The sequence below is a fragment of the Capricornis sumatraensis genome, chromosome 8 (assembly GCF_032405125.1).
Source record: "Capricornis sumatraensis isolate serow.1 chromosome 8, serow.2, whole genome shotgun sequence".
In the NCBI taxonomy this organism is placed as follows: domain Eukaryota; kingdom Metazoa; phylum Chordata; class Mammalia; order Artiodactyla; family Bovidae; genus Capricornis; species Capricornis sumatraensis.
This window is the reverse complement of record NC_091076.1, coordinates 53,603,986-53,627,825: the sequence shown is the minus strand read 5'-3', so window position 1 is coordinate 53,627,825 and position 23,840 is coordinate 53,603,986.

Sequence of the window (23,840 nt, the reverse complement as noted above, 5' to 3'; positions counted from 1 at the left end):
GCCTATTGGGTGCAAAATGTTACCGAGGCACGACCAGAATTTGAACTGCACATCAATGGTAAGCTTTTCCGCGGAGTGCTTGATACAGGGGCTGATATTAGTGTTATTTCTGATAAACACTGGCCCACTACATGGCCTAAACAAATAGCCATTTCTACTCTTCAAGGTATTGGCCAAACTACTAATCCAGAACAAAGTTCGTCCCTTCTTACTTGGAAAGATAAAGACGGCCATTCAGGCCAATTTAAACCCTATATTCTGCCCCATCTTCCAGTTAATCTGTGGGGGCGTGATATATTGAGCAAAATGGGTGTATATTTATATAGTCCTTCACCCACCGTAACAGATTTAATGTTAGATCAGGGCTTACTCCCTAACCAAGGTTTAGGCAAACAACATCAAGGCATCATTTTACCCCTTGATTTAAAATCTAATCAAAGTCGAAAGGGCTTGGGGTGTTTTCCCTAGGGACCTCTGATTCTCCTGTGACACATGCCGATCCTATTGATTGGAAATCTGAGGAACCGGTATGGGTCGATCAGTGGCCCCTAACACAAGAAAAACTTTCCGCCGCACAACAGCTGGTGCAGGAACAGCTGAGACTTGGACATATTGAACCTTCTACCTCTGCATGGAATTCCCCAATTTTTGTTATTAAAAAGAAATCAGGAAAATGGAGATTACTACAAGACCTTTGTAAGGTAAATGAAACAATGATGCATATGGGAGCCCTACAACCTGGGCTACCCACTCCTTCCGCTATACCTGACAAATTCTTTATCATTATTATAGATTTAAAAGATTGTTTTTACACTATTCCTCTTGCACCCCAAGATTGTAAAAGATTTGCTTTTAGTTTGCCCTCTGTTAATTTTAGAGAGCCTATGCAACGCTATCAATGGAGAGTCCTTCCACAAGGAATGGCTAATAGCCCTACATTGTGTCAAAAGTTTGTTGCTGCAGCGTTAGCTCCTGTTCGTCAGCGTTTTCCTCAGTTATATTTAGTTCATTATATGGATGATATATTATTAGCTCATGCTGACGAACATCTATTGTATCAAGCTTTTTTTATTCTAAAACAACACTTGAGTCTTAATGGTCTTGTCATAGCTGATGAAAAAATTCAAACTCACTTTCCCTATAATTATTTGGGCTTCTCCCTATATCCTCGGGCTTATAGTACTCAATTAGTCAAGTTACAGACTGATCATTTAAAAACTCTAAACGATTTTCAAAAGCTCCTGGGAGATATTAATTGGATACGCCCTTATTTAAAATTACCCACTTACACCTTGCAACCATTATTTGACATCCTTAAAGGTGACTCTGACCCTGCGTCACCCCGAACACTTTCTTTAGAAGCACGATCAGCCTTACAATCAATAGAAGAAGCTATTAGACAACAACAGATTACTTATCTTGATTACCAACGATCATGGGGTCTGTATATACTTTCCACCCCACGAGCACCTACAGGGGTTCTTTATCAAGATAAGCCTTTGCGATGGATATATCTATCGGCTACTCCAACTAAACATTTGCTCCCTTACTATGAGCTTGTTGCAAAAGTTGTAGCAAAAGGATGTCATGAAGCCATCCAATATTTTGGTATGGAACCCCCTTTCATTTGTATTCCTTATGCTTTGGAACAACAAGATTGGCTTTTTCAATTTTCAGATAATTGGCCTATAGCTTTCGCAAATTACCCGGGACGGATTACTCATCATTATCCTTCTGATAAATTGCTACAATTTGCTAGCCTTCATGCCTTTATTTTTCCAAAAATAGTTCGCCGACAACCCATTCCTGAAGCAACACTTATATTTACAGATGGATCTTCTAATGGTACTGCAGCTTTAATTATTAACCATCAAACCTATTATATGCATACCAGTTTCTCTTCTGCCCAGGTTGTAGAATTATTTGCAGTCCATCAAGCATTACTAACTGTACCCACTTCTTTCAATTTATTTACAGACAGTTCCTATGTGGTCGGTGCTTTACAGATGATTGAAACTGTTCCAATTATTGGCACAACCTCTCCTGACGTTTTTAACTTATTTACATTAATTCAACAGGCCCTTCACTGTCGTCAATACCCGTGTTTTTTTGGACATATTCGTGCACATTCCACCCTTCCTGGTGCCCTGGTACAAGGCAATCATATTGCGGACGTTCTTACTAAACAGGTGTTTTTTCAATCAGCTATCGATGCAGCTCAAAAATCTCATAACTTACATCACCAAAATAGTCATTCTTTACGGTTGCAATTTAAGATTTCCCGTGAAGCTGCACGACAAATCGTAAAATCTTGCTCTACCTGTCCTCAATTCTTTGTTCTCCCTCAATATGGAATCAACCCTCGAGGTTTACGCCCTAATCACCTTTGGCAAACAGATGTCACTCACATTCCTCAATTTGGGCGTCTCAAATATGTTCATGTCTCTATCGACACTTTTTCCCATTTTCTTATGGCCTCCCTTCATACTGGAGAATCAACTCGTCATTGTATTCAACATTTGCTTTTTTGCTTTTCTATTTCAGGAACCCCACACACCCTTAAAACTGATAATGGACCCGGTTATACTAGCCGTTCTTTCCAACGTTTTTGTCTTTCTTTTCAAATCCATCATAAGACAGGAATTCCCTATAATCCACAGGGACAAGGTATTGTGGAACGAGCCCATCAACGCCTTAAACATCAATTATTAAAACAAAAAAAGGGGAATGAACTGTATAGTGCCTCACCGCATAACACCTTAAATCATGCTCTTTTTGTTCTAAACTTTTTAACTTTAGACGCAGAAGGCAATTCAGCAGCCCAACGTTTTTGGGGAGAACGGCCCTCCTGCAAAAAACCACTTGTACGATGGAAGGATCCACTTACCAATCTGTGGTATGGGCCAGACCCTGTATTAATATGGGGACGGGGACATGTTTGTGTTTTCCCACAGAATGCCGAAGCGCCGCGCTGGATACCGGAGAGGCTGGTGCGCGCGACGGAGGAACTCCCTGATACATCAAATACGCCGCATGACATTGAGCGAGCCCACGAGTGAGCTGCCTACCCAAAGGCAGATTGAAGCGTTAATGCGACATGCTTGGAATGAGGCTCATGTACAACCTCCAGCAACACCTACCAATATCTTGCTCATGTTATTGTTGTTGTTACAGCAGATACAAAACGGAGAGGCTACGGCTTTTTGGGCATACATTCCTGATCCGCCTATGATTCAATCAGTGGGATGGGATAAAGAAATAGTGCCTGTCTATGTCAACGACACAAGTCTTTTAGGAGGAAAATCCGATACCCATATTTCCCCTCAGCAAGCTAATATTTCCTTTTATGGTCTTACTATGCAATATCCTATGTGCTTTTCTTATCAATTGCAACATCCTCACTGTATACAGGTGTCAGCTGATATATCATATCCTCGAGTGACTATTTCTGGCATCGATGAAAAAACCGGAAAAAAATCGCACCGTAACGGAACTGGACCCCTCGACATTCCGTTTTGTGGCAAACATCGAAGCATCCGCATAGGAATAGACACTCCTTGGACTTTATGTCGAGCCCGGGTTGCGTCGGTGTACAACATCAACAATGCCAATACCACTTTTTTATGGGACTGGGCACCTGGGGGAAAGCCTGATTTTCCTGAATATTGAGGACAGCATCCACCCATTCTCTCTGTAAACACTGCTCAGATATTTCAAACAGAACTGTGGAAACTTTTTGCTGCTTTTGGTCATGGTAATAGTCTATATTTACAACCCAATATCAGTGGGAGTAAATATGGTAATGTAGGAGTTACGGGATTTTTATATCCCCGAGCTTGTGTCCCTTACCCATTCATGCTGATACAAGGCCATATGGAAATAACATTGTCATTGAATATTTATCATTTAAATTGTTCTACTTGCATACTTACTAATTGCATAAGAGGTGTTGCAAAAGGAAAACAAGTTTTAATAGTAAAACAACCTGCTTTTGTAATGTTACCTGTTGAAATAACTGAAGCTTGGTATGACGAGACTGCTTTAGAATTGCTACAACGCATTAACACGGCTCTTAGCCGCACTGAAAGAAGTGTGAGCCTGATTATCCTGGGTATAGTATCCTTAATCACCCTTATAGCAACTGCTGTTACTGCTTCTGTATCTTTAGCACAATCCATTCAAGCTGCTCATACTGTAGACTCCTTGTCATATAATGTTACTAAAGTAATGGGAACACAAGAAGATATAGATAGAAAAATAGAAGATAGATTATCAGCTTTATATGATGCAGTTAGAGTTCTAGGAGAACAAGTTCAGAGCATTAGCTTTCGCATGAAAATTCAATGTCATGCTAATTATAAATGGATCTGTGTTACTAAAAAGGCTTATAATACATCCGACTTTCCTTGGGATAAGGTGAAAAAACATCTACAAGGAATTTGGTTTAATACTAATGTCTCTCTAGATCTATTGCAATTACATAATGAAATTCTTGATATTGAAAATTCTCCTAAAGCTACTTTAAATATTGCTGATGCTGTTAACAATTTTGTGCAAAATTTATTTTCTAACTTCCCTAGCCTGCAATCACTATGGCGAAGCATAATTACTATGGGCACGGTTTTGATTGTTGTGCTTATCGTGATTTGTCTGGCTCCTTGTCTTATTCGTAGTATTGTTAAAGAAGTTTTACATGTAAAAATCCTGATACATAAAAACATGTTGCAGCACCGACATCTTATGGAGCTTTTAAAAAATAAAGAGAGGGGAGCTGCAGGGGACGGCCCGTGAAGGGTTAAGTCCTGGGAGCTGCTCCGCAGGTATGCAGAGCCTTAGGCGTTGTCCTAAGCTCCCTGTCCCGCCACCCTCAAGAATTCTTGTAGCCCTTAAGGCTCCAGGTCGTCTTGCTCCAGGATGTCTTGTTCCTGCAACATGTCCTAGAAGATAGATTATCTTATACACGTATCATAAAAGATAGATTGCCCTATTGAATTCTGTACACAATGGTAGGGGTCTGGTGATTGTATTTTTGAGATTAAAGAATAACCTTGTACATGTCTTAAATCACGTACTTTACCCTATAAATACCGTGGCCTAATAAAGGAAGGCATCAGACATAGTGGGTCTGATCCTCTCAACCCCATCTTTTGTCTCTCTCTCTTATTTTTCCACGCGGGGACGCTCCGTTTCTCTCCCCTTGCAGGTGCGACTCTTGCTTGTGCTGGCCGCGGCACTTGCCAACTAAGGTCCGTCTGGTCAAGGCTCTGGTTTTTCCTGTGGTCATGTATGGATGTGAGAGTGGGACTGTGGCAAAGTCTGAGCACCAAAGAATTAATGCTTTTGAACTGTGGTGTTGGAGAAGACTCTTGAGAGTCTCTTGGACTCCAAGGAGATCCAACCAGTCCATTCTGAAGGAGATCAGCCCTGGGATTTCTTTGGAAATAATGATACTAAATCTGAAACTTCAGTACTTTGGCCATCTGATTTGAAGTATTGACTCACTGAGAAAGACTCTGATGTTGGGAGGGATTGGAGGCAGGAGGAGAAGGAGACGACAGAGGATGAGATGGCTGGATGGCATCACTGCCTCGATGGACATGAGTCTGAGTGAACTCCGGGAGTTGGTGATGGACAGGGAGGCCTGGTGTACTGCAATTCATGGGGTCACAAAGAGTTGGACACGACTGAGCGACTGAACTGAACTGAACTGGAGTAAAAATGCAGAATTGTTAGAGTTAAACCTGCTTAAAGAGATCGTCAACTTAAAATAATTACTAGTACATATAAAGGTTTTTCCTATGTGAACTTTATGATAACTAAAAAACAAAAACCCATAGAAGATTCCCACATATACAGAAAAGAAAGGAATCCAAACACGATAGATAGTCATCAAATCAGAGCAAGAGAGCAAAGGAAGAGAGGAAGAAACAAATTCAAAAACAAACAAAAAAAAGTAACAAAAATACAATAAGTACATGTTTATTAATAACTACTTTAAATATAATGGACTAAATGTTCCAATCAAAGATATAGAATGATAAACCCAAGTCCAGGACCAAATAACTTCAAGGTGAATTCTATCAAACATCTAAAAATATCAACAACTAAACCTGTTAAACTATTTCAAGTGTGTATATATATATATATGCATATATATATATATGCATATATATATATTATATATAATATAGACATTTAAATATATATGTATTCAAAAGAAAGAACACTTCCAATCTCATTCTAGGAGTCCAGAATTACTCTGATACCCAAACCAGGGAAAGACACCACACAAAAAGAATATTACAAGCTAATATTACTGATGAATATAGACACAAAAATAGTCAACAAAATATTAGTAAAGTCAATTTAAGAATATATTCAAAGGATCATACACTAAGATCAAGTGTGGTCTATCTAACTTTTTATCCCAGGGATGCAAAGATCATTCAGTATTCATGAATCATTCAGTGTAATAGTCCATGTTAACAAACTGAAAAATAAAAATCCTATTACATGATAATCTGAATAGAAAGCTTTTGATATATTTTGACATCAACTTGTTATTAAAAAAAGTAACTCTCAACAAAGTGGTTATAAAAGATTATTCAATATAATTGAGGCTATATATGGCAAACCTACAGCCAGTATCATACTCAATGACAAAAAACTAAAGGTATTTTTAAGATCAGGAACAAGTTAAGAAAGCCCACTCTTGCCACTTTTATTCAGCTATATTATTCTAAATATTTGCCATAGGATTCAAATCAGAAAAATATTAAAAAATACATAAAAAGGAATCTAAATTGGAAAGGAAAAAGTCAAACTGTCATTGATGGCAGATAATAGAATACAATATATACAATGTTCCAAAAATGTAACCAAATAACTGTTAGAACTAGCAAAACAAATTTCAGATGCAAATTAATATAAAAAAACCTGTTTCATTTCTATATACTAATAACTATCAGAAAGACAAACTAAAAAAAAAATCACTTATAAAAATATGGCAAAACCAATACAACATTGTAAAGTAATTAGCCTCCAATTAAAATAAAAAAATTAAATTAAAAAATATATATCAAAATGAAGAAAATACCTGGGAATAAACTTAACTAAAGAGATAAAGGTCCTATGATCAGAAAACTATAAGGCACTGATGAAAGATATTGAAGAACATACAAGCAGAAAAATACACTGTATTCATAGATTAGAAGAATATTGTTAAAATATTCATGGACTGGAAGAATATTGTTAAAATGATCATTCTGCCAAAGGCAAAATACAGATTAAATGCAATCGTTATGAAAATGACTATGATATTTTCACATAACTAGAATCAATAACTCTAATATTCACATGGAAATACAATAGACCTTGAATAGTAAAAGAGTCTTGAGAAAGAAGAAAAACGTTAGAGGTATTGCATTCTCAGATTTCAAATTATACTACAAAGCTAAAGTAATCAAAACAGTATGGGTAGGATGATTAGCTCAATGACAAAATAAAAGGACATCAACTGAATCTTTGTTATGTAAACATCAAAATCACAACTAACTGCTGAATAATCACTGACAAAAAAAAAAAAGCTGGAATCTACTGGAAAAGAGCCTACATCCAAAAGTAAAGAGGAAGCTACAATGAAAGTGTAGGAAGGGATGAATTGTGATAAAATTAAATTCCACACCCACTGGGTGGGAGACCAAAAACTGGAAAACAATTATGCCACAGAAGTTCTACCAAAGGAGTGAAAGTCTTGAGCCTCACGTCAAGCTTACCAGCCTGAGTCCAGCAATAGGGTGGTACCCACAGGAAATCTCTTTGAAAGGCAGTGAGGCTTGATCACAGGAATTCCACAGGACTGGGAGAAGCAGAAACTCCACTCTAGGAGGATGCATGCAATATCATGCTCACATTAGGGTTCAGGGAAAAGCAAACAAACAAACAAACTATGGTCTTATAAACGACTGGGCTAGACCAACCTAGACCCTACCTGCTAATATTGGAAAGTCTCCTGTTGAGACGAGAGGCTCCTGTGGGTTATGGGAGTGAGTCACTAGCAGTGGCAGTTCTAGGGAGTACTCATTGACTTAAACCCTCCAGAAGCCACCACCTTACAGCTTGCAGGTTCTAGTGCTAGGATTCCTTGGACTAAACAATCAAAAAAGCAGGAATAGTCATAGCAAACAGCAGACAAGCTGTTTAAAGTCTTCCTGAGGATAGGCCTTGCTTATGAGAGGGACAAGACCTAGCTCCACCAACCAGTAGACCAGAACCAGACCCTACCATCAGAAGTCTGCACAAGCCTCTTAAATAGCCTCATCCATCAGAATACAATCCTGCAGCCTATGGAATAGAAACTGCAATCACAGAAAGTGAGATGAAATGAGATGAGACGATTGGGGAATATGCCCCAGATGAATGAACAAGACAAAATCCAAGGAAAACAATTGATTGAAGTAGAGGTAGACAACCTCTCGGAAAAAGAATTCAAAATAATGATAGTGAAGATCTCAGGAAAAAAAAAAAAATGGAGGCAGGGATTCAGAAGATGCAAGGAATGTTTAACAAAGATCTAGAAGAGCTAAAGAACAAACAGAGATAAACAGTACTATATCTTTGCAGAATAGGCTAAGGCATATAGTAATCAAGGTAACAAAAATTAAAAAGAAAAAGAGAAAAGCAACATATATCATACAAGGGAACTCCCATAAAGTAATCGGCTTATTTATCAGCAGAAACTCCCCAGGACAGAAGGGATTGGCATGATATATTCAAAGTGATAAAAGTGAAGAAACTAAAGCTAAGAATACTGGATACAACAAGGCTCTCATTGACATTTGATAGAAAAATTAAAAAAAAAAAAATACTGATAACCAAAAACTAAAAGAATTTGGTACCACTAGACTGGCTTTGCAAAAAAATGCTAAAGGAACTCTCCTAAGCAGAAAAGAAAAGGTCACACAATCAGAAACAAGAAATTTACAAATGGAAAAGCTCACAGGAAAGCAAAAAAAAAAAAAGTAAAGTAGGAAATAATCCATACACAAATATGGTATCAAAACCAGAAATTACAAGAAGAGGAGAGCACAAATTTAAGAAATTGTAAATGCATTTGAAATTAAAGACCAGCAACTTAAGTCAATCTTGTTTATATATAAATTGCTTTATCAAAAACTTTTGGTAACTGCAGAATGAAAATCTACAATAGATACATAGACAAGAAAGAAATAATTCAAATACATCACTAAACGCAACTATCAATTCACAAAAGAAGAGAACAAAAGAGTGAGGGGAAGGAAACAACCTACAAAAATAAATTCAAAACAAGTAACAAAATGGCATTAATATATATATATATATATATATATATATATATATATATATATATATATATATTTGCTTTAAATATAAATGGATTAAAAGTTCCAGCCAAAAGACATTGAATTGCTGAATGGATACAAACACATATACAACTATATACATGCTATCCACAGGATATCTATCAGATCAGGGACATATACAGATTTAAAATAAGGGGATAGAAAATGACATTCCATGCAAATTGAAGTGAAAAGAAAGCTGGAGTAACAATATTCATTAAAAATGAATAGAATTTTAGAGGCTTCCATTTCAAGATGGTGGGTTAGAAGGACATGTCCTCATCTCCTCCTGTGAGAGAACCAGAATCACAACTAGCTGTTCAACAATCATCAAGAGAGTACTAAAATCCCCCAAGAAAGAAACCCCACATGCAAAGACAAAAAGAATTCACAGTAAGATGTTAGGAGGGGCACAATCACAGTAAAATCAAATCCCATACCCATTAGGTATAATAACAAAGAAGTTATCCCACTATTGTGAAGCCTCTGAGCCCCAGGTCAAGCTTCCTAACGTTGGGATCTGAAGAAGGGACTGGGAATCCCCAGGGACTCTGATCCTGAAGGCCAGTGGGGTTTGATTATAGAACTTCCACAGGGCTGGGGAAAACAGAGACTCTGGTCATGGAGGGCACAAACAAAATCTTGTGCACACCAAACTCCAGAGGAAAGGATCAGTGTCCCCACAGGAGACTAAATCAAAACTACCTGCTAACGTTGGAGGTCTCCTGTGGAGGCATGAGTTAGCAGGGCTTATCACAGAAAAGAGGGCAATGACAGTAGCAGTTCTAGACTGCCCCCTTGGCATAAGCCCTCTTGGAGGTCATGACTAACCCTACCATAGGCCTATAGACCCCAGGACTGGATTGACTCCAGCCAATAAGCTAACAAGGAGGGAGTATAGCCCCATCCATTAGCAGATGATTGGATTAAAGTGTTACTGAACAAGACCCTTCCCACCAAAGCAAGACCCAGATTTTCCCAGTGGTAGCCCCTCCCATCAAGAAGCTTACATAAGCCTGTTACCTTCCTCCATCAGAGGAAGGACAGATAAGCAAGAATAACCACAATCTGACAGCAGCCAGAACAAAAAGCACATTACAGAATGTAAATCAGAATGAGAAAACAGAAAGTTATGTCCCAGATGAAGGGACAAGGTAAAATACCAGAGAAACACTTAAATGAAGTGGAGATAGGCAATAGAAAAATAATTCAGAATAATGATAGTGAAGATGATCTAGCATCTCAGGAAAACTATGAAGATTCAAGAAATGTTTACCAAAGACTTAGAAGAATTAAAGAACAAACAAACAGAGATGAATAATATGCTAGAAGAAATCAATAGCAGAATAACTGAGGCAGAAGAACAGGTAAATGACATTGAGGCAGAATGCAGGAAATCACTGAAACAGAACAGAATCTAGAAAGAAAAAAAAAAATGGAAAGAAATCAAGACAGTCTGAGAGACCTCTGGGACAACATTAAATGCACCAACATTTGCACTATAGGGACTTCAGAAGAAGAGAGAGACAAAGGACCTGAGAAAATGCTTAAAGAGATAATAGTTGAAAACTTCCTGAACATGGGAAAGGAAATAGTCAACTAAGTCGAGGAAGTACAGAGAGTTCCAGGAAGGAAAAACCCCAGGAGGAACACACCATGAACAATAGTAATCAAACTGACAAAAATTGAAGACAAAGATAAAATATTAAAAACAACAACGTAAAAATGGCAACGTGCAAGGGAAGTCCCATCGGAAGTCACATATCTCAACAGAAAATCCACAAGCCAGAAGGGAATGCCACAATATATTTAAAGTGATAAAAGGGAAGAACCTACAACCAAGAATACTATACCCAGAAAGACTCTCATTCAGATTTGATGGGGAAATCAAAAGCTCTCCAGACCAGCAAATGTTAACATAATTCAGCATCACCACACCAAAAATGGCTAAGTGCAACGTCACTTGGACCTGGAGTGCAAAGTCTAGATTGCCTTATGAAGTATCACTACAAACAAAGCCAGTCGAGGTGATGGAGTTCATGCTGAGCTATTTCAAATTCTGAAAGATGATGCTGTAAAAGTGCTACACTCAATGTGCCAAAAAATTTGGAAAATAGAGCTGTGGACACAGGACCAGAAATACAGTTGTTGGATTACAGTAAAAGCAAAAGAATTAAAAAAAAAAAAATCTGCTTCATTGACTACTCTAAAGTCTCTGACTGAGATGAGAATACAAGACCACCTGACCTGCCTCCTAAGAAACCTGTATGCAGATCAAGAAGCGACAGTTAGAACTAGAAATGGACTACTGGACTGGTTCAAAATTGGGAAAGGGCTACATCAAAGCTGTATACTGTCACCCTGCTTATTTAACTTATAGGCATAGTACATCATGTGAAATGCTGGGATGGATTAATCACAAGCTGGAATCAAGATTGCTGGGAGAAATATCAATAACCTCAGATATGCAGATGACACCACCATTATGGCAGAAAGCAAAGAGGAACTAAAGAGACTCTTGATTAAAGTGAAAAAGGAGAGTGAAAAAGTTGGCTTAAAACTCAACATTCAAAAATTTATGATAATAGCAACATGTCCCATCACTTCATGGCACATAGATGGGGAAACAATGGAAACAATGACAGACTTATGTTTCTGGGCTGCAAAATCACTGCTGATGGTGATTGCAGCCACGAGACTAAAAGATGTTTGTTACTTGGACCAAAAGTTATGACAAACCTAGACAGCATATTAAAAAAAACAGATACATCACTTTGCCAACAAAAGTCTCTCTAGTCAAAGATATGGTTTTTCAAGTAGTCATGTGTGGATATGACAGTTGAACCATAGAGAAGTCTTGGTGCTGAAGAATTGATGTTTTGAACTGTGATATTGGAGAAGATTCTTGAGATTCCCTTTAATTGCAAAGAAATTAATCCAGTCAATCCTAAAGGAAATAATTCCTGAATGTTCATTGGAAGGTCAGATGCTGAAGCTGAATCTCCAATACTCTGGCGACCTATTGGAAGAGCCTACTTATTGGAAAGTACCCTGATGCTGGGAATCGTTGAGGACAGGAAGACAAGATGATATAGGATGAGATGTTTGGATGGCGTCACTGACTCAATGGACATGAGTTTGAGCAAGCTCTGAGAGATGGTGAAGTACAGGGAAGCCAGACATACTGCAGTCCATAGGGTCACAGAGAGTGGGACATGACTGAGTGACTGAAAAACAACAACAAAGGAAGTTCTCTAGGCAGGAAACCACAAAAGAAGGAAAAGATTTCCAGAAAATAAACCCAAACTAATTAAGAAAATGGTAATAAGATCATACATATCAACCATTACCTTAAATATAAATTGATTAAATGCACCGACCAAAAGACATAGACTGCCTGGGTGGATGAAAACATGCTCATATATTCACTTTGACTTACCGCATCACTCTGCTTGACCACCCCCCCCCCCAAATTGTTTGTAATTCTTTTATTGAGCAGCCATGTTTAAAAATAACTAGACTATATGATGATATTTTATTTTTATCTTGTTTGTTTCACTTTTTCTATTTCATATTCAGTGGTCCTATTTCATTTAGCTTATGATTCTCAGTTTCTCCATATCTTAATTTTTCTTTTTACATTCTGCTTCAAGTTTTTTTCAAGCATAGTAGACAAGCTTTTGCATGCATGTCTATGTGTATGTATATATTTTTAGTATGCATAATATGCATATTTTAGAAAACATAAATTTTTGCCTAACTAAATTTTTTGTGATATTTGATTCCATTTGTTTGACTTAGTCTGTATAGAATGCTTAATTTCTAATTTAAAATCTAGATATGCAACAAGGAGCAAAGGTTTATTGTATAGCATGAGGAACTATAGTCAATAGCTTCTAATAACCTAAAGTGGAAAATAGTCTGAAAAATAACATATGTGTATAACTGAATCACCTTGATGTGCATCTGAAACATTGTAGGTCAATTATATTCCAATAGAATATATATATTAGGAAATATATATATATATGAAAATAAATATATAATTTTTTTAATTAAATACTTTTATAAGAGACAGAGGACACTACATAAGATCAAGGGAAAAACTCAAGAAAATATAACAGTTGTAAACATACATGGATCCAACAAGGGAGCACTGAATGCAATAAGCAAATGCTAATAGCTTAAGGGAGAAGTCAACAGTAACACAATGATAGTGGGAGACCTTAACACCCGACATTCATCAGTGGACAGGTCATCTAAGCCAAAAATCAATAGGGAAATGAAGGACTTAAATGACACATCAGTCCAGATGGATTTAACTGATATTTATAGAGTATTCCATCCAAAAGCATCAGAATACACACTCTTCTTAAGTGCACATGGATCACCAGGATTGATCACATGCTGAGTCACATTAATTGAGACATGTTAATTTTAAGAGAAATGGAATCATATTGAGCATTTTTTATGATCACAGTGCTATAAGATTGGAAATCAATTATCAGAAAAACACATCTAAAAAACAAGCAAGAGGTTAAACAATATGCTACTAAACCACTAAACCACATGCTTAAGCAACCAATTTTGCTATTGTATCCAACCATTTGTGATCTTGTGAACTGAAGCATGCCAGACTTCCTTGTCCTTCACCATCTCCCAGAGTTTGTTCAGACTCATGTCCATTGAGTGGGTGATACCTTCCACCATTTCACTCTCTGTTATTCCCTACTCCTCCTGCCTTAGATCTTTTCCAGCACCAGGATCTTTTCTAAGGAGTCAGCTCTTCACATCAGGTAGGCAAAATACTGGAGTTTCAGCTTCAGCATCATTCCTTCCAAAGAGCATTCATGGTTGATTTTGAAAGGTTGTTGCTGAACCACAAAACATGCCAGGATTCTTGGCCTCTGGAAGAGAAAAATTCAATCTGGGGCCAGAGATGAGACTTGATTGCTGAGAGTTTTTGTGTAACAAAGTTTTATTAAAATATAAAGGAGATAGAGAAAGCTTCTGACATAGACATCAGAAGGGGGCAAAAAGAATACCCTTCTCCTAGTTTTTAGTTGTATGTTATAGTTACTAGCAGTTTATTAATGGAAGAAAGGAATGTCTTAAAACTCAGAGAATGGCACCAGGCCCCTCACAAACAAGATATATTTTGGGATAATCTTCAGTTCAGTTCAGTTTAGTCACTCAGTAGTGTCCGACTCTTTTTGACCCCATGAATCTCAGCACGCCAGGCCTCCCTGTCCATCACCAACTCCCGGAGTTCACTCAGACTCACGTGCATCGTGTCAGTGATGCCATCCAGCCGTCTCATCCTCTGTTGTCCCTTTCTTTTCCTTCCCCCAATCCCTCCCAGCATCAAAGTCTTTTCCAATGAGTCAACTCTTCGCATGAAGTGGCCAAAGTACTGGTGTTTCAGCTTTAGCATCATTCCTTCCAAAGAAATCCCAGGGCTGATCGCCTTCAGAATGGACTGGTTGGATCTCCTTGCAGTCCAAGGGACTCTCAAGAGTCTTCTCCAACACCACAGTTCAAAAAGCATCAATTCTCTGGCATTCAGCCTTCTTCACAGTCCAACTCTCACATCCATACATGACCATAGGAAAAACCATAGCCTTGACTAGAGACCTTAGTCGGCAAAGTAATGTCTCTGCTTTTGAATATGCTATCTAGGTGGTCATAACTTTTCTTCCAAGGAGTAAGCATCGTTTAATTTCATGGCTGCAATCATCATCTGCAGTGATTTTGGAGCCCCCCCCAAAACAATTCTGTCACTGTTTTCCCATCTATTTTCCATGAAGTGATGGGACCGAATGCCATGATCTTCGTTTTCTGAATGTTGAGCTTTAAGCAAACTTTTTCACTCTCTTTTTTACTTTCATCAAAAGGCTTTTTAGTTCTTCTTCACTTTCTGCCATCAGGGTGGTGTCATCTGCATATCTGAGATTATTGATATTTCTCCCGGCAATCTTGATTCCAGCTTGTGCTTCATCCAGCCCAGCATTTCTCATGATGTACTCTTCATATAATTAAATAACAGGGTGACAATATACAGCCTTGACGTACTCCTTTTCCTATTTGGAACCAGTCTGTTGTTCCATGTCCAGTTCTAGCTGTTGCTTCCTGAGCTGAATACAAATTTTTCAAGAGGCAGGTTAGATGGTCTGGTATTCCCATCTCTTTCAGAATTTTCCACAGTTTATTGTGATCCACACAGTCAAAGCCTTTGGAATAGATGTTTTTTCTGGAACTCTCTTGCTTTTTCCATGATCCAGCGGGTGTTGGCCATTTGATCTCTGGTTCCTCTGCCTTTTCTAAAACCAGCTTGAACATCAGAAAGTTCACGGTTCAAGTATTGCTGAAGCCTGGCTTGGAGAATTTTGAGCATTACTTTACTAGCGTGTGAGATGAGTGCAATTGTGCAGTAGTTTGACCATTCTCTGGCATTGCCTTTCTTTGGGATTGGAATGAAAACTGATCTTTTCCAATCCTGTGGCCACTGCTGAATTTTCCAAATTTGTTGGCATGTTAAGTGCAGCATTTTGACAGCATCATCTTTCAGGATTTGAAATAGCTCTATTGGAATTCCATCACCTCCACTAACTTTGTTCATACTGATGCTTTTCTAAGGCCCACTTGACTTCACATTCCAGGATGTCTGGCTCTAGATGAGTGATCACAGCCTCGTGATTATCCAGGTCATGAAGATCTTTTTTGTACAGTTCTTTTGTGTATTCTTGCCACCTCTTCTTAATATTTTCTGCTTCTGTTAGGTCCATACCATTTCTGTCCTTTATCAAACCCATTTTTTCATGAAATGAACCCTTGGTATCTCTAATTTTCCTGAAGAGATCTCTAGTCTTTCCCATTCTGTTCTTTTCCTCTGTTTCTTTGCATTGATCACTGAAGAAGGCTTTCTTATCTCTTCTTCCTATTCTTTGGAACTCTGCATTCAGATGCTTATATCTTTCCTTTTCTCCTTGGCTTTCGCTTCTCTTCTTTTCACCTCTATTTGTAAGGCTTCCCCAGACAGCCATTTTGCTTTTTTGCATTTCTTTTCCATGGGGATGATCTTGATCCCTGTCTCCTGTACAATGTCACGAACCTCAATTCATAGTTCATCAGGCACTCTATCTATCAGATCTAGGCCCTTAAATCTATTTCTCACTTCCACTGTATAATCATAAGGGATTTTATTTAGGTCATACCTGAATGGTCTAACGGTTTTCCCTGCTTTCTTCAATTTCAGTCTGAATTTGGTAATAAGGAGTTCATGATCTGAGCCACAGTCAGCTCCTGGTCTTGTTTTTGTTGACTGCATAGGGCTTCTCCATCTTTTGCTGCAGAGAATATAATCAATCTCATTTTGGTGTTGACCATCTGGTGATGTCCGTGTGTAGAGAGCATTTTCTTGGCAAAATTCTATTAGTCTTTGCCCTGCTTCATTCCACATTCCAAGGCCAAATTTGCCTGTTACTCCAGGTGTTTCTTGACTTCCTACTTTTGCATTCCAGTCCCCTATAATGAAAAGGACATCTTTTTTGGGGTGTTAGTTCTAAAAGATATTGTAGGTCTTCATAGAACCATTCAACTTCAGCTTCTTCAGCATTACTGATTGGGGCACAGACTTGGATAACTCTGATATTGAATGGTTTGCCTTGCAGATTAACTCAGATCATTCTGTCCTTTTTGAGGTTGCATCCAAGTACTGCATTTCGGACTCTTTTGTTCACCGTGATGACTACTCCATTTCTTCTAAGACATTCCTGCCTACAATAGTAGATATAATGGTTATCTGAATTAAATTTACCCATTCCAGTCCATTTTAGTTCTCTGATTCCTAGAATGTCGACATTGACTCTTGCCATCTCTTGTTTGACCACTTCCAATTTGCCTTGATTCGTGGACCTGACAGTCCTGGTTCCTATGTAATATTGCTCTTTACAGCATTGGATCTTGCTTCTACCACCAGTCACATCCACAACTGGGTATTGTTTTTGCTTTGGCTACATCCCTTCATTTTTTCTAGAGTTATTTCTCCACTGATCTCCAGTAGCGTGCTGGGCACCTACTGACTTGGGGAGTTCCTCTTTCAGTATCCTATCATTTTGCCTTTTCATACTGTTCATGGGGTTCTCAAGGCAAGAATCCTGAAGTGGTTTGCCATTCCCTTCTCCAGTAGACCACATTCTGTTAGACCTCTCCACCATGACCTGCCCGTCTTGGGGTGCCCTGAGGGCATGGCTTAGTTTCATCGAGTTAGACAAGGCTGTGTTCCTAGTGTGATTAGATTGACTAGTTTTCTGGGAGTATGGTTTCAGTTTGTCTGCCCTCTGGTGCCCTCTTTCAACACCTGCCATCTTACTTGCATTTCTCTTATCTTGGGTGTGGGGTATCTCTTCACGGCTGCTCCAGCAAAGTGCAGCTTCTGCTCCTTACATTGGATGAAGGGTGTCTCCTCACCACCGCCCTTCGTGACCTTCAACGTGGGATGGCTCCTTTAGGCCCTCCTGGGCCTTCACAGGCACCACTCCTTGGATGTGGGGTTGCTCCTCCCAGCCGCTGCCCTGACCTCAGACATGGGGTAGCTCCTCTCTGCCGTTCCTGTGCCATCTCAGCCTGGCACTCTCAGCTGCTGCCCCTGACCTCAGACTTGGGGTCACTCCTCTTGGCCACCAGCCTTCAAGCATGGGGTTCTCCTAGCTTCTGCCCCTGACCTCGGATGTGGGGTAGCTCCTCTCGGCCGCTCCCATGTTGGTGCATAAATATTTATAGTTGTTATGCCTTCTTGGATTGACCCCTTGATCTTTATGTACTATCCTCCTTTATCTCTTATAATATTCTTTAAAATCTATTTTGTCTGAAATAATGATTGCCACTCTGGCTTTCTTTTGGTTTCCATTCACATAGAATTTTCCATCCTTTTGCTTTTTGTTTGTATGTGTCTCTAGGTCTGAAGTAGGTCTCTTGTAGGCAGCATTTATATGGGTCTTCTTTTTGTATGCATTCAGTCAGTATGTTCGCTTTGGTGGATCCATGCTATCCATTTACATTTAAAGTAATGATTTAGATAACGCTTCTATCGGCATTTCATTAATTGTTTTGGGTTTGCTGTAAGTCTTTCTTTCTCTTGTGTTTTCTGCCTACGTAAGCTCCTTTATTATTTTTTGTAAGGCTGATTTAGTGGTTCTAAATTCTCTTAAATTTTGCTGCCTGTAAACATTTTGATTTCTCCATCAGCTTTGAATGAGGTCTTTGCTGGGTATAGTAATCTTGGTTGTAGGTTTTTCCTTTCAGTATTGTGCTGTATTTCTGTCTTTTATTTTATTTTATTTTTTTATGTGCTCCACATGAGGTCTCCTTTCTCCAGGTTTTAGGACTGTATTCCATTTTCCTTTTGTTTTTTGCTCTTGGAGGGAAAGGTTGGTTGTGGTTTCTGTTGTTTTCTTGTTAGGGGTGACTTGTGTCTGTACTCTAGTGGGAGGAGGTGAGGTTATTTTCTTTTAATTGTTTCCTTGGAAGGGCAAGGCTATGTGAGGTAGTATATTTCACAGTGTCTGTGGGACTCTTGTCTGTTGATTGTTTTTGTTTTTGTCTTGCTTTTGTTTGGGAAAATTGTCCTGGAGTGTATACTTTCAATAGCTGGGTAGTGCTAAGTTTTGTGTACAGGTGTCAAAGTTCTCAGTAATTAATACCCTCTGGGGTTAGGAATTCTCTGGTATCTGGGATCTTGGACTCAATGCTCTCACCTCACTGGTTCAGGTGCAACCCTTGATCAGGGGATTGGGGCTCCATAAGTAGCTTATGATGGTATTAAAGGGATTAAAGCATACACACCAAGACAAAAAGCAAAGCATTACATGAAATAAAAGTTGAACCCAGATAGATGGTAAATGCAAGATCAAGCAAGTAATTATAGAAATAATGGCATAATACAAAAATGATACAGAAGATTGACTTGATGAACAAGGGAAACCAAAAGCGATATCAACCAATTCAAAGAAGAAATAAGTATCTCTCAACCTGGAAAACTGAGTTTGAGCAGAGTGCCACTTGGGGAATATAGCAAAGGGAGCACATCAATGTAACTTACATGGTGAAAAAAGAAACAGTGAAGGGAAAAAAGCAAAAAGAAAAAGGGAAAAAGAGGAGAATGGAAAGAAAAGATAAAATGAAGGGTGGAAGAGAATGTAAAAAAAATTTTTTTTGAAAAGCAAAAATAAATAGACATATGTGAAGATTTAAATATATTCAGAAATAGCTATAGCCAGTAAAGAACTATAAGAAAAGCAGACAAATATATCAAAAGCAAAATCAGAAGAATCAAAAAAAGAAAAACATATTAAAAACATTTATTTTATTTTAAAATTTATTATTATTATTATTATTAATATTTTACTTTACAATATTGTATTGGTTTTGCAATACATCAACATGAATCCATCACGGGTGTACACGTGTTCCTCATCCTGAATCCCCCTCCCACTTCTCTCTCTGTACCATCCCACTGGATGATCCCAAACCACAAGCCCCAAGTATCCTGTATCCTGCATTGAACCTGGACTGGCGATTTGTTTCTTTTAAGATATTAAACAAAAAAAAAAAGAAAAACAAAGAGTAATACTCGACAGCACTGCAAAAGGCTAATGTGAATGTAGAAATACGTAGCGGTGATAGTATGATTTAAAATTGAGAAAAGAAAAATGTTCTTAAGGTCATAGTTCTTCTTGATTGTGGAGCCTGACCCCATGGATGGGATTGGATTAGTGTTCTGTGATGTTCTCCTGGTTGGGGGAGCTTTTGCCAGTATTCTCTTTGATGGAGCTGGATCTCATCTCTCTGAAGGGCAATGAGTGCAGTGTCCAGTAGTAGGTTTTGGAGTGTCTATGGGGTCAAAACCTTGGCCACCTGATGTGAAGAACTGACTCCTTAGAAAAGACCCTGATGCTGAGAAAGAATGAAGAGAGAAGGGGACTACAGAAGATGAGCTGGTTGGATGGCATCACCGACTTGATGAACATGAGTTTGAGCAAGATCTGGGAATTGGTGATGGACTGGGAAGTCTGGCCTGCTGCAGTCCATGGGGTTGCAAAGAGTCAGTCACAACTGGGTTCAGTATGTTTTGGTATAGTCCTTCTGGCTTTGGCAGTGTTAGACACACCGATTTTCATAGTCATGTTGAAATGGCCCTCTCAGTATATCTTCACTGCCTCCAGCCCCCTACTTGTCCCCGGAATCTTTGCCATTGCTTATGTCCCCTGGCCCCACCCTGAACTGCAGGCGGAAACAGACTAGGTAGGGGCTTGTATGGATCTTTTCTCAGCTCACAAACCCTGTCCCGTCTGCATCATGGAAACTTGTGAGGGCTTCCTTCAGCCCCTTGAGCTTGCTCTCTACATCATAGGGCTTCTGTGCACTTGTTTTGGCTCACTGGGCCCACCCTTTGTGATGGGCTTGTGTGTTATTTCAGCTCCCTGGGTCCATCCTCTGTGCCACGTGGTTTGTGTGTGCTGCAGGGGTTTGTGTGTGCCTCTCTGTCAGTCCCCAAGGCCTAGACTGCACAGTGAGGCTCGTGAGAGCTGCAGAGATTTGTATGCTGTGCTTCTCTCAGCACCCTGGGACCACCCTCTATGATGCAGGGCTTCTGTAGGCTTCTCTTAGTTCCCCTATCCCACTCTCTAGTCAAGGCCACAGTCTATGAGCTGTTTCTGGGCTTAGAAGTGCAGCTTTCTCTGTTTTCTGCCCTCTAAGTTCCTGCTTTGCCTAGCTTTCCAAGATTCCATAGCTTCCCCTTAGGTCTGCCTTTGAGGGAACTTCCAAAGGCATGGGAACTCTTCCTCCTTCATGACTCCTTCCCTCCCTTAGGGCACAAGCTCCCATCCTGAAGTTCTCCATCTCTTCCCTTTTTTATGTCTCTATCCTCTCTCCTGTCTCATCCCAGGGAGCTTAGCCTATCCCCTGGAGGCCTGCAGTTTTCTGCTGTTGCATCAGTTCAGTTCAGTTGCTCAGTCATGTCCAACTCTTTGCAACCCCATGAACTGAAGCACACCAGGTTTCCCTGTCCATCACCAACTCCCAGAGCTTGCTCAAACTCATGTCCATTGAGTCGGTGATACCATACAACCATCTTTTCCTCTGTCATCCCCTTCTCCTCCCACCTTCAATCTTTTCCAGCATCAGGGTCTTCTCAGTTGAGTCCGTTCTTTGCATCAGGTGGCCAAAGTATTGGAGTTTCAGCTTCAGCATCAGTCCTTCTTATGAATATTCAGGACTGATTTCCTTTAGCCAGGAGAGATAAGAAAGCCTTCTTAAGCCAACAGTGCAAGGAAATGGAGGAAAACAGAATGGAAAAAACTAGAGATCTTTTCAAGAAATTTGGAGATATTAAGTGAATATTTCATGCAAAGATAGGCACAGTAAAGGATGGAAATCACAAGTATCTAACAGAAGCAGAAGAGATTAAGAAAGGGGAGGGGCAGGTACAGACAGAAGAACTGTATGAAAAATGTTAGGAAGACCTGGATAACCATGATGGTGCTTCCACTCACCTAGAGACAGACATCCTGGATTGCAAAATTCAGTGGGTCTTGCTACAAAGCTATTTGGTCCTGGTCTTTTGTTGTTTGTTGGGAGTCCTTTAAATTTATGATTCAGTGTTCTCAGTGGTTCTCTGTTCAGGTTTTCTTTTTTCTTATCCAGTTTGTGTTATTATATGTATCTAGGAATTTATCATTTACTTTTAACTTTTCTGTATTTTTGATATACAGTTGCTAGTAGTAATCTCTTTGGATTCCTGTTTTCTGTGGTGTCAGCAGTAACTTCTTTTTTCATATTAGTTTTACTTACTTGTGTCTTTCCCTCTTTCTATTAATGTCTGTCTAGTTATTGAATAACTTTGTTTATCTTTTCAAAGAACTAGCACTAATTGCATTATGAATTTCTGTTTTTTTTTTTTTTGAATGGAGATAGAGTTGGTTTAAAATGTGTTAGTTTGTGACATAGAGAAAAAAAATATATATATATATACACACACACTTTCTGCCATATTAAAAAGCAGAGATATTTCTTTATGGACAAAGATGTGTTTAGTCAAAGCTATGCTTTTTCCAATTGTTATGTATGGATGTGAGAGTTGGATCATAGAGAAAGTTGAAAGCTGAAGGATTGATGCTTTTGAACTGTGGTGCTGGAGAAGCAAGTAGATCCAACCAGTGAATCCTAAAGGAAATTCGTCCTGAATATTCACTGGAAGGACAAATGCTGAAGCTGAAGCTCCAGTACTTTTGCCACCTCATGGGAAGAACTGACTCATTGTAAAAGACCCTGATGCTGGGAAAAATTGAAGGCAGGAAGATAATGGGGTGACAGAGGATGATATGGTTGGATGGCATCACCGATTCGATGGACATGAGTTTGAGCAAGCCCTGGGAGTTGGTGATGAACAGGGAAGCCTGGGATGCTACAGTCCATGGGGTCGCAAAGAGTCAGACACAACTGAACTGAATCACAAGTGTTGAGATTGAAACAGTGATTTTAATGCTCCCAACAAACGGTATTCCAGGACCTGATGGGTTTATAGGTAAATGCTATGAAGCATTTAGTAAAGACTTAAAAGCTATCTTTCTGAAACTCTTCCCAAAAACTGCACAGGACAGAATACATCCAAATTATTTCTATGATGCCACCATCACCCTAATACCAAAGCCAAACAAAGATATCATGAAAAATAAAATTATGGGCCAGTATGGAGCTTCTCTGATGGCTCAGTGGTGAAGAATTTGCCTGTAATGCAGGAGAGGCAAGAGACATGGGTTCAATTCCTTTGCTGGGAAGACCCCCTGGAGAAGGAAATGGCAACCGGCCCCAGTATTCTTGCTAAGAAAATCCCTTGGACAGAGGAGCCTGATGGGCTACAGTCCATGGGATCACAAACAGTTGGACACAATTGAGCAACTGAGAATGCATGCACCAATTATGAACATAGAGACAAAAATCCTCAACAACATACTGGCAAACTGAATCAAACAATACATTTAAAAGGCCACGTAACATTATAAAGTGAGATTTATCCCAGGGATGCAAGGATTTTTTAATATCCACAAATCAATCATTGTGACAGTTCACGTCATCTAAATAAAATAAAAAAAAACTTATGATAATCCAATAGATCTACAAAAACTTAACAAAATCCAACAATCATTTATGATAAAAAAAAAAAAAAGAACTTCAGAAATTGGGCATAGTGGGAACATACATCAATATAATAAAGGACATATATGACACACCTTCAGCTAATATCACATTCAGTGATGAAATGCTGAAAGCATAGTTTTGGAAGTCCTAAATGTGATAATCACAGGAGAAAAATAAACAAAAGAATTCAAATTGGAAAAGAGGAGTAAAACTGTCACTATTTACAGATGACATGATACTATAGATAGAAAATCCTAAAGA